The sequence below is a fragment of the Chiloscyllium plagiosum genome, chromosome 36 (genome assembly GCF_004010195.1).
Source record: "Chiloscyllium plagiosum isolate BGI_BamShark_2017 chromosome 36, ASM401019v2, whole genome shotgun sequence".
Lineage (NCBI taxonomy): Eukaryota > Metazoa > Chordata > Chondrichthyes > Orectolobiformes > Hemiscylliidae > Chiloscyllium > Chiloscyllium plagiosum.
Genome location: NC_057745.1, coordinates 528,882 through 543,078, shown reverse-complemented (window position 1 = coordinate 543,078; position 14,197 = coordinate 528,882). Strand labels below are relative to the sequence as shown.

The 14,197-nt window shown below is 44.8% G+C and overlaps 1 long non-coding RNA gene across 3 annotated transcripts in view; it reads left to right on the top strand.

Moving 5' to 3' along the window:
- Positions 1–22: 22 nt before the first annotated feature.
- LOC122540876 overlaps positions 23–14,197 on the top strand; it is a 46,746-nt gene continuing 32,571 nt past the window's right edge. For 2 of the 3 annotated variants that reach the window (XR_006309439.1, XR_006309438.1), the window contains exons 1-2: positions 23–245; positions 376–443. This is a non-coding gene — a long non-coding RNA (uncharacterized LOC122540876). Of the gene's footprint in view, positions 246–375; positions 444–10,731; positions 11,977–14,197 lie in introns of those variants that run through there. The other variant, XR_006309440.1, reaches the window with a different exon arrangement.

The following is a 14,197-nucleotide window of genomic DNA, read 5'->3' as shown; positions in this document are numbered from 1 at the left end:
TCTCTCTGGGAGTTTCTGTCTGTGTGTGTGTGTTTGAGGGGGTGGGGGAAACAAGGTGTAAGTCTAACGCAGACAGATTAACAAGGGGTCGCGGGGATGGGGAGCGGTTTGGGGTGTTGATGGGGTTTTGTGAGCTATTTTCTAACTGTTTAAATCTGGGACAGTCTCCACTTCACTTCAGGCGAATTGCTCGAATGTGACTGTGTTCCTCCCCAGAAAAGCTGCAGCTTCCTCTTTAATAACAAGTGCGTGAGCTTTGATTTGTAGAAAATTTCCAGCCAACATCTTCCACAATCCTATCGGATTGGAGAGCTTTCGGGTGGTCTGTCGGTGGGATGTACATGTTCCTGACCTGCTGATGTTTCTCTCCCGCAGTAAATGCTGCTCTTCCAGGGATTGGGAAGACGCCGAGTCCCACCCTCTCCTCCTGCTGTTGCTTTGAGGTATGCTTACGAATGAATTTACTTGACTGTTTCCTCTTGAGTAGCTGTTCCTTATCCAGGTGTCCAACCCAGAACGGCACAGACTGTAATCCAAGCTCTTTAAAGGTTTACATTTATATAGCGCCTTCGACATCCCGGAACGTCTCTTTTGAACAGAATTATCTAGAATTTGTAACCGAATTAGTCTGTTCGTGTTTGCCCTTCACATGAGCGGTTGTTCCCCTCCCAATATTCCTCTCACCCACTTGTCTTTTCAGTCACTGTTTGTTTTTTTAAAGAACTTGATGTGTTTATTTCAATTACAAATCTGAATTCCTCACGTCCCTCTGTAAATGCCCCCTTTCCAAACTTAGGGTCCCAGCCACACAGCACGGAAACAGACCCCTTGGCCTACCTCGTCAATGGGGACCACGTTCCCAAATTAAACTAGTCCCAATTGCCTGGGTTTTGCCTGTGACCTTCAAAACCTTTCCTGTTAATGTAGCTGTCCAAATGTCTTTTTAAATGTTTGAAGTGTACCTGCATCTGTCACTTCCTCTGGTGGTTTGTATCATATACAAAGTACCCTCTGTGTGAGAAAGTTGCCCTTTGGGTCCCTTTTAAATCTTTCTCCTCTCTAGTTCTGAGCTCCCCTACCCTGGGGAAAGGACCTTGGCTATTCAGCCTCTCCGTGCCCTTCATGATTTTATAAAACTCTGTAAGGTCACCCCTCAGCCTCCTGTGCTCTAGGGAAAAGAAGTCCTAGCCTATCCAGCCCCTCTTCATAACTAAACCCTTCAGACCTGGCAATATCCTGGTAAATCTTCTCTGAATCCTCTCCAGTTTAATAATATCCTTCCTATAGCAGGGCAACCAGAACCATACACATACTCCAAAGGTGGCCTCACCATTGTCCCAACTCCTACACTGAGGTCTAAGCAATGAAGGCAAGTATGCTAAATGCTGCTTTCAACCTGTCTACTTGTGACACCATCATTATGGAGCTATGTACCTGCATCCCTAGGTTTCCCCGTTCAATAACCCCACCCAAGGCTCGACCATGAATTGTATAAGTCATGCCCTGGTTTGTCTTACCAAAATGCAGCGCCTCGCGTTTATCTAAATTAAACTCCATCAGCCCATTGGCCCATCTGATCAAGCTCCCGTTGTAGTCTGAGATAATCTTCTTCACTGCCCACTAGAACTCCAGTGTCGTAACTATTGGAAACACGGCCCAGAATTTCCCCCTCCCCACAGGTTGAGAGAAGGATAACAATTGGGTGAGTTTGCCCCAGAAAGAAACCCGCTCCTTCCTTCCCACCTCCCTGTGGAATTCTGGCCAAGATGGTCCAGCAGTGACTTCCTTAATTGGCAAGTGACTAGACCCTGGTTTCCACATTGTTGGGGATGGAGGCAAATGCTATACTTCAGACATTTTCTTTTTAGGAAAAGGACAATCTGCCTTACTCTTTTACGATGTTTTGATAGTTTAATGATGTTTAAACATCTTTTATAGAACAGACAAAGGGAGGATTTGATTTTAAAGTTGTAGAGAGATATACAGCATGGTGACAGACCCTTTGGTCCAACTCATCCATGCCAATCAGATATCCTAAATTAATCCTGTCCCTTTTGCCAGCACTTGGCTGATATCCCCCTCAATCCTTCCTATTCATACATCCATCCAGATGCCTTTTAAATGGTGTCATTGTACCAGCCTCCACCACTTCCTCTGGCAGCTCATTCCACACCTGTACCACCCTCTGCGTGAAAAAGGTTGCCCCTTAGGTCCCATCTAAGTTTTTCACCTCTGACCGTAAACCTATGCTCTCTAGTTCTAGACTCCTCCCACCCAGGGAAAAGACCTTGTCTATTTACCCTATCCATGCTTTTATAAACCTCTATAAGGTCACCCCTTAGCCTCTAACACTCCAGGGAAAACAGCCCCAGCCTGTTCAGCCTCTCTCACTCAAACCCTCCAACCCTGGTAACATCCATGTAAATCTTTTCTGAACCCTTTCACAACATCCTTCCTCTAGGAGGGAGACCGGAATTGCATGCACTCCTCCAAAGTGGCCTAACAAATGTTCTGTAGAGCCGCAACACGACCTCCCAATTCCTGTGCTCAATGTATTGACTTAAAAAAAGCCTGCATACCGAACGCCGCCTTCACTATCCTATCTACCTGCGACTCCACTTTCAAGGAGCTATGAACCTGCACTCCAAGTCTCTTTGTTCAGCAACTCTTCCCCAGGACTTTACCATTGTGTAAGTCCTTGCATTTATCTAAATTAAACTCCATCTGCCACTCCTCAGCCCATTGGCCCCTCTGATCAAGGTCCTACTCTGAGGTAATCTCCTTCGCTGTCCACTACGCCACCAATTTTGGTGTCATCTGCAAATTTACTAACTATACCTTCTATGTTCACATCCAAATAATTTATGTAAATGACAAAAAGCAGTGGACCCAGCACCGATCCTTGTGGCACACCACTGGTCAGAGGTGTCCAGTCTGAGAGGCAACCCTCCACCATCCTCTGTCTTCTACCTTCTTAAACAGCACCAAACATTCAAATCTGTCTCCCTAAATCCTACTGCAAGAAACCAGACCAAATCTGATCCCTTTGTAGCATTCCTGCTCGATTCAAGCTCCTATTCCTCATTATTTCACCCCAGCGTCATATCCTTTGATTCCTTTATCCCCATCTGTCCATTCATGTCTATCCTGGAAATCTGAGCCACTCCCTGTGGCAGGCAGGCTCATGTTCTCTGTGGAAAGGTTACTCCCAAGTTTTCTATCAATTTTAGTCAATGACCATCTCATTTGTATGGCCCCTTGTTCGTAAATAGATTCATCTGCACCCATTTGAATGAGATTGGCTGTACTGCAGTTCCCAGTGTTAAAACAATGTGTGTGTGTGTTGCTGTGGTTAGGCCGGAGCTACCTCTGCTTTGTCCCACCAAGGTCTGCCCTTTATCCCAGGTTGTGGCTCGATAGCCCTCACTGAATCAGCATAATCCTTTCCATTTCCCACCGCAGCAACATCCTAACTCAGGCACCTAACATTTTCATTCCATTTCCCAGCACTTGGCCCATAGACTCGTGTGTTTGCAATGCTGAAGCAAACGTCCAAGTACTATTTGAATGCAGGAGGGTTTCTGCATGGACTACCCTTGCAGAAACTGAGTTCCAGATTCAGGGTGGTGCTGGCTAGTTGGGTTAGCTATGGGAAATGCAGAGTTACAAGGATAAGGTGGATCTAGGTGGTATGTTGTTCAGAGGGCCAGTGTAGACTCGATGGGCCAAATGGCCTACTTCCACATTGTAGGGATTCTTTGAAATGCTTTACCTTACACTTATCAGGATTGAATTTGATTTGCCATTGGTTAGCCCATCTATCTCCTCCTGCAGTCTAATACTCTTCTTCTCACTATTTACCCACCCACCAATCTTTGGATCATCCAGACACTGATCAACCCACCTACATTAAAATCTGAAAGATTCAATTCCACCAGCCCATAAATACTTACCACCCATTTGTTGGTGCAGGAAGAATCCCTGAGTCGTAGGGTCTTGTGTTCAATTTTCTTCAGATTTGACCCCAATCTAGCCAGAGCTTCTATTGCAGTACACGAGCAAGCTGCCCTCTGGAAGAGGTGTTCGCCCAGCCCCTGACTGCTCTCCTGCTGACCATACAGGATTTTGTGGCACACTTTAGAAAAGAATGGAGTTCACCCTAGTATCCTGGACAGAGTTTATTCCTCAGTTAGTTAGTATTAGGAGGCACCACTGATCTTAATGCTGTTTGTGGGATCTTGCTGTGTACACAGTTGTTCTTCCAACATTACAACAATGACTACTCTTATAGAAGCTACTTCCCTGTCTCTGAAATGCTTTGGCACTTCCTGTTGCCTTCAAAAGGTATTATAAAAATGTAAATTCTTCCTTTCTTAGCAAATAGTTTCCAAGTCACAGCCTTAAAGTAAAGGGAAGACCCTTTAGAACGGAGATAAGGAGAAACGTCTTCAGCCAGAGAGTGGGGAATCTGTGGAATTCACTGCCACAGAAGGCTGTGGAGGCCGGGTCATTGAGTATGATTAAGACAGAGATAGGTTCTGGAGTATCAAGGGTTACAGGGAGAAAGCGGGAGAATGAGAAATCTATCAACCATGATTGAGTTGCAGGGCTGACTTGATGGGCTAATTTCTGCTCCTGTGTCTTATGGTTTTATGGTCAACAGGTCACTATAGCTGGACCCATCCTAGCACACCTGAAACTGTTTAGACACCACCACCTTGAAACATAAGCCTGTATGTGCATACACAGACACCATGTGCGGTCATACATGCATTGTGTCTCTGGATTAGAATGAACTGTATGAGCTGCACATTCTTTAATCTCAGCCAAGAGCAGGCAGAGTAATTGTAGAGTCCAATCATCAGGTACCCTGAGATCTGTTGACTTTCCATTTCCAGCTTTTTGAAATCCTTCACGATCTTGAGTTCCTGAGAAATGGTGCTGACTTGTGAATGGAATAGACCACAAGATGGCGACAATGCTCCATGATCAAGCTGCTGCTACATGGAGCCAACTGTTTGATGTTAAACCAGTCAATAGTGATGGTAACTAGTGGGAGAAATCAAACTCCTCCAGGCACTGCAACTTGTTACAGTTTTGATTGTTGTTAATGGATGTCTGTATCCAACAGGGGAATTAAAAAAAACTCTTCATCCAGAGAATGTGGAGAAGGCTGAAGGAAGGTAGGAACAGGAGACCCCCCCCCCCCCCCCACCAGCTTATCTCTCCACGCTTCAGGCTCACTGCCTTTATTCCTGAAGGGCTTTTGCCCGAAACGTCGATTTCACTGCTCGTTGGATGCTGCCTGAACTGCTGTGCTCTTCCAGCACCACGGATCCAGAATCTGGTTTCCAGCATCTGCAGTCATTGTTTTTACCTCGGAGACAGGTATCCAGGCCCTTGAGCCTGTTCTGCTGTTCAGTGAGATCATGGCTGATCTAGTTCCTAACTCCATGTGCCTGCCTTTGGCCAATATCCCTTAAAAATTTGCTCAAAAATCTATCCATCTCCGATTTAACATTAACAACTGATCCAGCCCCCACTGCTGTTTGTGGAAGAGAATTCCAAACCTCTCCCACCCTTTGTGTGTGTGCAAATGCTTCCTAACATCTCTCCTGAACGGTCTGGCCCTAATTCTCAGATTGTTCCCCCAAATTCTGGAATCTCCAACCGGTGGGAATAGTTTATCTTTACCCCAAGCTTCTAAATTGCAAGCAGTCATGCTGCATTTGTCACCTCTCCCTTAACCTAATCCCTGAAGTCCAGGTATCATTGTTGTGCAGTTGAAGAGGGACTGAAAGGAATACTGTCTGCTGACAACTTGAACTGAAATTGAGCTCAAATTACCTCCGCTTTAGCTGGTGCTGCTTAAAGCTTCTGTCATTAATATCGAGGCCAATAGAAACAGTTTGTATAGTTTAACTAGTCTATTTGGATTCACACCCTGGGCAGGTAGAACCTGATCATGGAACCTCTGGTCCAGAGGTCAGGACATTACCACTATCACACAAGCCCTTGAGTTCTATTTTATAGCAAGGGATTTTCCCCAGAAATCAGGAGATTTCATTCCATGCGATCTGTGTTCCTGGGTGCTGTACAGCCAGTGAGATAGGTTTGAAACTTCACTGTTGTAAAGTAGGAAGTGTGGGAGCAGCAAAAGCCCACAAGCAGTGTCCTGTTAATAACCACCTTAACCCTGCGCTTTTGAGGTGGTTTGCGGGCAGAACGTTGACTGGGACACTAAAGAACTTGCTAGCTCTTTGAACAGTGACAGAGGGATGTCACTTCAGCCCACCCCAAAGGGCCTTGGGTTAACATCTGGCCCAAAGACACAGCGATGGTAATGCTGCACTCCCTCGGTGTTGAAGGCAGAGTGCCAGCTGCACATCTCTGCAGTGGATCACATTCACTACTTCCTACTGTTACCATCACTGAGTCCCAACTGTTTAAGATAAAGGCTTTCCTGCATTGTGTCAGTGCCAATCTCTGAAGGCCATTAGCAACGAGTACCTGTGGAATCCACCAGTTTCCCGACTCCTGCAAGAGTCATTGAGCAGAATAAGATGTGATGTTCACCCTGCTTTCCTGGCAAAAAGGGGAAGATCCAGATGCTTACATAAAGCGACTCCTTCTGTGTCTCTGACATTTATGCTGATGCTATTTTAACAGCAATGTCTCAGTAAAGGGGCTTATTGCAGCCAGACTGGGATCTTATCATGTCAGGGGCCTATGAAGTAATTAGAACCCAATTTCCTCTTCACCCATACTAATGCCAGTTTCCCATAAAGACTCCCTTGTGATTCGTGGGTATCACTGGCTGGGCCATTATTTATTGCCTATTGCTAGTGGGCCTGTGTAGAGCTGCCTTCTTGAATCACTGCAGTCCATGTGCTATAGGTTGACCCATAATGCCCCGAGGGAGGCAATTCCAGGACTCTGACCCAGCAACACTGAAGGAACGGCAATAGATTTCCAAGTCAGGATGGTGAGTGGCTTGGAGGGGAACTAGCAGAGGGTGGTGTTCCTGTGTATCTGCTGCCCTTATCCTTCCTGGTGGAAGAGATTGTGTTTGGAAGGTGCTGTCTGAGGAGCTTTGCTGAATTTTACCAACAGGAACAAGGTCTGGTCAAGCCTTAGGCAAGAGTGTTTGTAATACTATAAGTTAAATTTGAGGGTCTGGGGAGTGCAAGGAAGTCAGAGTGACTGGAGGAGATTGTGACATGCCCCCTCTACCCTGCCGGTCCCACACACTGCTGGATGTTTGTCTGTGAATGGACTAACCCCTCAGGCCAGCATGACATCTGCCTCAGGCTGAGCAGAACTCTGGAATTAAACTCTACTCTCACACTCTCACACTCTCACACTCTCACACTCTCACACTCTCACACTCTCACACTCTCACTCTGATCCAGTTTGACTCATTACAAACAGATTAGGAGCAGACAGTGGCCATTTGACCCCTTGAGCCTGCCTCACTGGTCAATAAGATTATTGCTGAGCCATTCCTGTTTTGAATTACACTTTCCCACCTACTGCTAATAGCCTTTGATTCCCTGCCCAACAATGATCTCTCTTTCACTGATTTTTTTTTTGATAAATGCAATGACCCCAACTCCTCTGCTGTCAGAGGTGGAGCTCCAGAGTTGCGCAATCCTCTGAAAAAACCTTTCTCCTCATCTCTGTCCAAAAAGAGAGGTCGCCCTGTTATAGGGAGGATGTTGTTAAACGGGAAAGGATACAAAAAGCATTTATATGGATGTTGTTGGGTCTAGAAAACTTGAGTTATAAGGAAAGGCTGGATGGGCTGGGATTTTTTTCTCTGGAGCATTGGAGGCTGAGGGGTGACCTTATAAAGGTTTATAAAATCCTGAGGGGACATTTTTAGGGTGAACAGCCAAGTCATTTCTTTAGTGGAGTCCAAAACTAGAGGGCAAAACTTCAAGCTGAATGGGAAAAGATTTAAAAGGGAACTGAGGGGCAACATTTCCTCAGTGTTCAGGATGTCATCTCAACATTTCCCTGTATAACTTCTATAAATCCTCACTTTATACTCTCTCCTTGGGGAGAGAAATTGCATTTCATGATCCGCCTTAATTAATTGCTGTATCTCCATACTAATTAGACCTACTGTTCTACATCGACCCGCCCACCCCCCCCGCCCGATGCACTGCTATTTAGGACATAAATTTTGTCATTAAAAAAACTATTGGAACATGCTTAAACTTAATAAAAAGGGTATTTACTTGTACTACGTGATTTAACCAAATCCTTTTCAAAAACTTCAAATGTGCCCACAGACACAGTTATACCACAGTCAGACAGACAGACGGACAAGACAGTACTGCTGGGGAAAGAATATTGTGAGCACAGCTTAAACATCCAACCACAGGATGGAAAGTGACTTCTCTTAGCCCTTGATTTTATTATAGAGGGGACACAACACAGATTGTTCCTTGATTTGGTGGTTGATCAGGTGTGCCTACGTCTTATATTAGCATTCATTATTTTAAACTTTCTTGGTTTTTTTGTTCATTTTTACCTGTGCGCACGCTCAGTTTGCAGACCCTGGATGGTTCGTCTGTCTTGGTGCTTTAACTTTTGAAAGCTGTAGCCTAACCAATCAAAAAGCTCTCATTAGGCAGAATTTCCTTAACTCAATAGACACTGTGGTAGACTCTCAAATGCTGTTCCTCCCTGAGTTTCAAAAAGCAGTACTACTGCACATGTGCAGAATTTGATGGTCAAGTTACAAAACACTCCTGGGATTTCAGTTCTATCGCTGCCCAACTTCAGGTTCAGTTAGATTTTCCCCAAAACGGAAGACAATTCTGGTCCTAATCGCCTAGATTTCCCGGCACCTTGGAATTTTTCAGTCACTCTATTTAGGTTAAACTCTGCTTCCTGCTGAAGTGAATGATTTCACATTTCCCACATTGTGCTTGGCCTGTCAGGTTTTTGCCTACTTAATGGACCTATTTATGCTGCTCTGTAACCTCCCTATGCTGCACTCACAATATTGTTTGTTGCCCATCTTTGTCACCTGTAAATTGAGCCACCAATGTCCTCGCTACCCTCATCATTGACACAGACCCCCACGGGATTCTACTTGTTACATTCTGCCGAGCCGACAAAACTCTTGTGCAACTGGTTTTCTGCCAACCAGCCAATCCTCTGAAGGGGTTAATGTATTACCCACTTCTCCACAAGAATCTGTTTGATTAATAACCTTTGATGTGGAACCTTATCAAATGTTTCTAAAAATCCCAGTACAGTACATCAACAAGCTCCCAGTTAGCCATTGGACCTGTTACTCCTTCAAAGAATTTAATATGATCGACCTTTTTTCACACAACTATACTCGCTCTTCCCAGTTACCTTCAGGTTTTCTAAGTGCCCAGTTATAACCACTCCAATAATCAATTCAACACCTTCCCCCATGGCAGACATTAAGCTAACTGGTCTATCGCTTCCTGTTTTTTACCTCCCTCCCTCCTTGAATACAGGTGCTACACTCGCTACTTTGCAACCTGATGGAAACTTTCTCGAATATAGTACATTTTGGCAAACTAAATCCAACAGATCTACTACCTCAATACCCACCCTTTTTTAAAACCGGAGTATGAATGCCAACAGATCCTGGAGATTTATCCACCAGCAGTTTGTTCAGCACCACTTCCCACATGATTGTCATTTCACCAAGTTCCTCGCTCTAACCTGCCAACAGATTACAGCTATTCCTGTGAGGTTTCCGTAGCCTCTATCAGAGTGACAGAAGCAGTGCATTTGTTCACTTTATCTCCAGTTTCTTTTATAATCTACTATTAACTTTCCAGTCTTCTAGAGGAGCAACACTCAATTTACTTAAAGTCTTGCAGATGCTGGAGATCTGAAAGAAAAACACACAATGCTGAAAAACCTGGGTCTGGCAGTGTCTGAGAGAGAGAGAAAAACCACTCCTGTTTTAAATTCAATCTGACTCCTTTTAACTTTATTTGCTCTTCCGTTTAAGAAAGCAGTAAGAACACTTTGTCTTTGCTGTTCTTTATCTTCTGACCTGCCACTTCCTTCCTTGCATTTTCTATGTGGTCTGTCCCTTGAAATCTTCCTTATAATAGGAATATGCTGTCTCTGCGTATTCTGTAATATTCTCTCAAATATCTGTCATGTCTTAATCAATCTATCACTTTGCCTATTATCCCTGTTCACTTCAGCTAGCTGAGCTTTCATGGCTACGTAGTTGCCATTATTTAAGTTTAAAACACTAGTCTTAGGCCCAGTATCCAACTGGATATCCAGTTCAATTATCATGGTTGCTGCTGCCGAGAGATATCTTTACTCTGAGGTTTGCCATACTTCACTGAAATACCGGATAATCTTATTTGTTCATGTGAAGAGTATGCAACAGGAATGGACTAGCTAGATGAATGGTGTCCATATAGTAATGTCCATGTTCTTACCAACTCCTTATTGGGTTGTGTGTTCCTGCCTCTGCTATTTTCAGTTTGTATTGGTCACCGCTGCAGGAATTCTGTTTCGGCTTTTACCATTCGCCCTGCTCCCAGCACTGAGCTGAGGAGGAGGCTCAGAGGCAGCAGTGATTTCAGTTTTAATATTTGTGTAAATATGGATAATGTGTAAACTAATCACTCTGCCTTCACTCTCTGTGCACAGCCCCTTTGTGAACCGATTACATGTAACTCTCTGGTGAGGATTTCTGTTTTGTTGTTACAGATGGCAGCAGCAGTCTATTCCTGGGTGAAATCTCTGTTTTGATGGAGTGAGAGACTTGGTCTGTTTCTCCTTGTTGAAAAGTTTCAATCTTAGCCATAATTTTTTTGAAGATGATTTGTTTGCTCCCCCAGTTGCATAATGAACAATCTTTGTGCAATTAGTTGTTAATTAGAAATTCACTAAAGGTTCACATTTATGTTCCTCATCTAAAATGATACCTTTGTGCAGATTGGACTAAACCACATAACAATGATGATCACATTACACATCTTCTCATGGACTAATTTCATTTTCCCCACCAGATTTTAATCATTGACACTAACTGTGTGAAGTCCAGCCTGCAGCTTGGGTCCTAAAGGAATTTGTATGTAATCTGACCAGAATGTTACAGAGCTCAGTAATAATCTCCTTTTACTAATTTTAAACTGTTTTTCAAAAACTGCCATTGGGTTTGGGATGAAGGAGGACTTTCTGTAGCTAAAGGTAATGGTGGCTGACTGATGTCTGTGTTAATAGGATGTGGGTATCCCTGCCAGAATGTATTAGCAAAGGGCAAAGTGAGCTGCCTTTACAACCCAATGCACTCCGTGTGGTATGGGTACACACAGTGCTGTTAGGGAGGGAATTCCAGAAAATTAACCCAGCAACAGTGAAGGAACAGCAAATCGGGATGGTCTTAACCATAGCAGTATAGAAAGGTTACAGCACTGACTGAGGCCAGTCAGCCAAGTTAACTAGCTTAATCCCACTTCCCCAACACCCTGTCTGCAGCCTTGCAGGTTGCGCTGCTGCAGGGACAGGCCTAAGTTCATTTTCAAATGAATTGAGGGTTTCTACCTCTACCAGCAAACTGGGCAGCAGGTTCCAGACACCCAGCACCTCCAAGAGAAATTATTCCTCCACATTCCTCTCCCCACAAATCCTGCTACCAACCCCCTGCATCTTTCCTGCCTTATCTACCGGTCCTCCAACCTCTGGGACCAATTGCCATGTGCTCCCAAAGCATGTCAATTCCTCTCTCCCCCTCCATTCCCTCCCAATGAGTCATCAGAGGTAGAGGCACATTGTTGGATTGTTATTCTGGAGTTGCCTCGAGGGGACTTGGGGTGCCACTTACTGACTCTGCTGTGGGGTAAAGGTCACAGGAGGTAAGCCATGACTGGTTTGGGAATCCATTTCAGAAGCTGTTAAGACTTTTGACCATGTTGTGGTGTGGACTTGGTGAACTGCTCACTAATCCAGAAGTTGCATAATAGAGTCAGAGATATACAGTACGGAAACAGGCCCTTTGATCCAACCCGCCCATGTCGACCAGATATCCCAACCCAATCTAGTCCCATCTGCCAGCACCTGGACCATATCCCTCCAAACCCTTCCTATTCATATACCCATCCAAATGCCTCTTAACTGTTGCAATTGTACCAGCCTCCACCACATCCTCTGGCAGCTCATTCCATACACATACCACCCTCCGAGTGAAAAAGTTGCCCCTTTTATATCTTTACCCTGGCAGCATTCTTGTAAATCTTTTCTGAACCCTTTCAAGTTTCACAACATCTTTCCGATAGGAAGGAGACCAGAATTGCATGCAATATTCCAACAGTGGCCTAACCAATGTCCTGTACAGCCGCAACATGACCTCCCAACTCCTGTACTCAATACTCTGACCAATAAAGGAAAGCATGTCAAGTGCAGCCTTCACTATCCTCTCTACCTGCGACTCCACTTTCAAGGAGCTATGAACCTGTACCCCAAGGTCTCTTTGTTCAGCAACACTCCCAAGGACCTTACCATTAAGTGTATACGTCCTGCTAAAGATTTGCTTTCCCAAAATGCAGCACCTTGCATTTATCTGAATTAAACTCCATCTGCCACTTCTCAGCCCATTGGCCCATCTGGTCAAGATCCTGTTGTAATCTGAGGTAACCCTCTTCGCTGTCCATGACACCTCCAATTTTGGTGTCATCTGCAAACTTACTAACTGTACCGCTTATGCTCGCATCCAAATCATTTATATAAATGACAAAAGGTAGAAGGCCCAGCGTCGATCCTTGTGGCACTCCACTGGTCACAGGCCTCCAGTCTGAAAACAACCTTCCACCACCACCCTCTGTCTTCTACCTTTGAGCCAGTTCTGTATCCAAATGATGAGTTTTCCCTGTATTCCATGAGATCTAATCTTGCTCACCAGTCTCCCATTTGGAACCTTGTTAAACACCTTACTGAAGTCCATATAGATCACATCTACCGCTCTACCCTCAATCCTCTTTGTTATTTACTCAAAAGTCTCAATCAAGTTTGAGAGACATGATTTCCCACACACAAAGCCATGTTGACTGTCCCTAATCAGTCCTTGCCTTTCCAAATACATGTACATCCTGTCCCTCAGGATTTCCTCCAACAACTTGCCCACCACTGAGGTCAGGCTCACTGGTCTATAGTTCCCTGGCTTGTCCTTACCACCCTTCTTAAACTGTGGCACCACGTTTGCCGACCTCCATCTTTTGGCACCTCACCTGTGACTATCGATGATACAAATATCTCAGCAAGAGGCCCAGCAATCACTTCTCTAGCTTCCCACAGAGTTCTCGGGTACATCTGATCAGGTCCTGGGGATTTAGTCGCCTTTATATGTTTGAAGACATCCAGCACTTCCTCCTCTGTAATATGGACATTTTGCAAGGTGTCACCATCTATTTCCCTACAGTCTATATCTTCCACGTCTTTTTCCACAGTAAATACTGATATACAATACTCATTTAGTATCTCCCCCATTTTCTGCAGCTCCACACAAAGGCCGCCTTGCTGATCTTTTTCTCCCTAGTTACCCTTTGTCATTAATGTATTTGTAAAATCCCTTTGGATTCTCCTTAACTCTGTTTGCCAACTCTATTTCATGTCCCCTTTTTGCCCTCCTGATTTCCCTCTTAAGTATATACTTTCTCTGGAATCTCGTTATCTTATTTCTTCTGAGAATTCTATCTATCCTGTCTATACCTGACATATGCTTTCTTTTTCTTAACCAAACTCTCAATTTCTTTAGCCATCCAGTATTCCCTATACCTACCGTCCCTCCCTTTCACCCTGACAGGAATATAGTTTTTCTGGATTCTTGTTATCTAATTTCTGAAGGCTTCCCATTTTCCAGCCATCCTGTGAACATCCTGAGAGCAGCACGGTGGCACAGTGGTTAGCACTGCTGCCTCGCAGCGCCAGAGACCCGGGTTCAATTCCCGCCTCAGGCGACTGACTGTGTGGAGTTTGCACGTTCTCCCCGTGTCTGTGTGGGTTTCCTCCAGGTGCTCCGGTTTCCTCCCACAGTCCAAAGATGTGCAGGTCAGGTGAATTGGCCATGCTAAATTGCCCCTAGTGTTAGGTAAGGGGTAAATGTAGGGGTATGGGTGGGTTGCCTTTCGGCGGGGCGGTGTGGACTTGTTGGGCCGAAGGGCCTGTTTCCACACTGTAA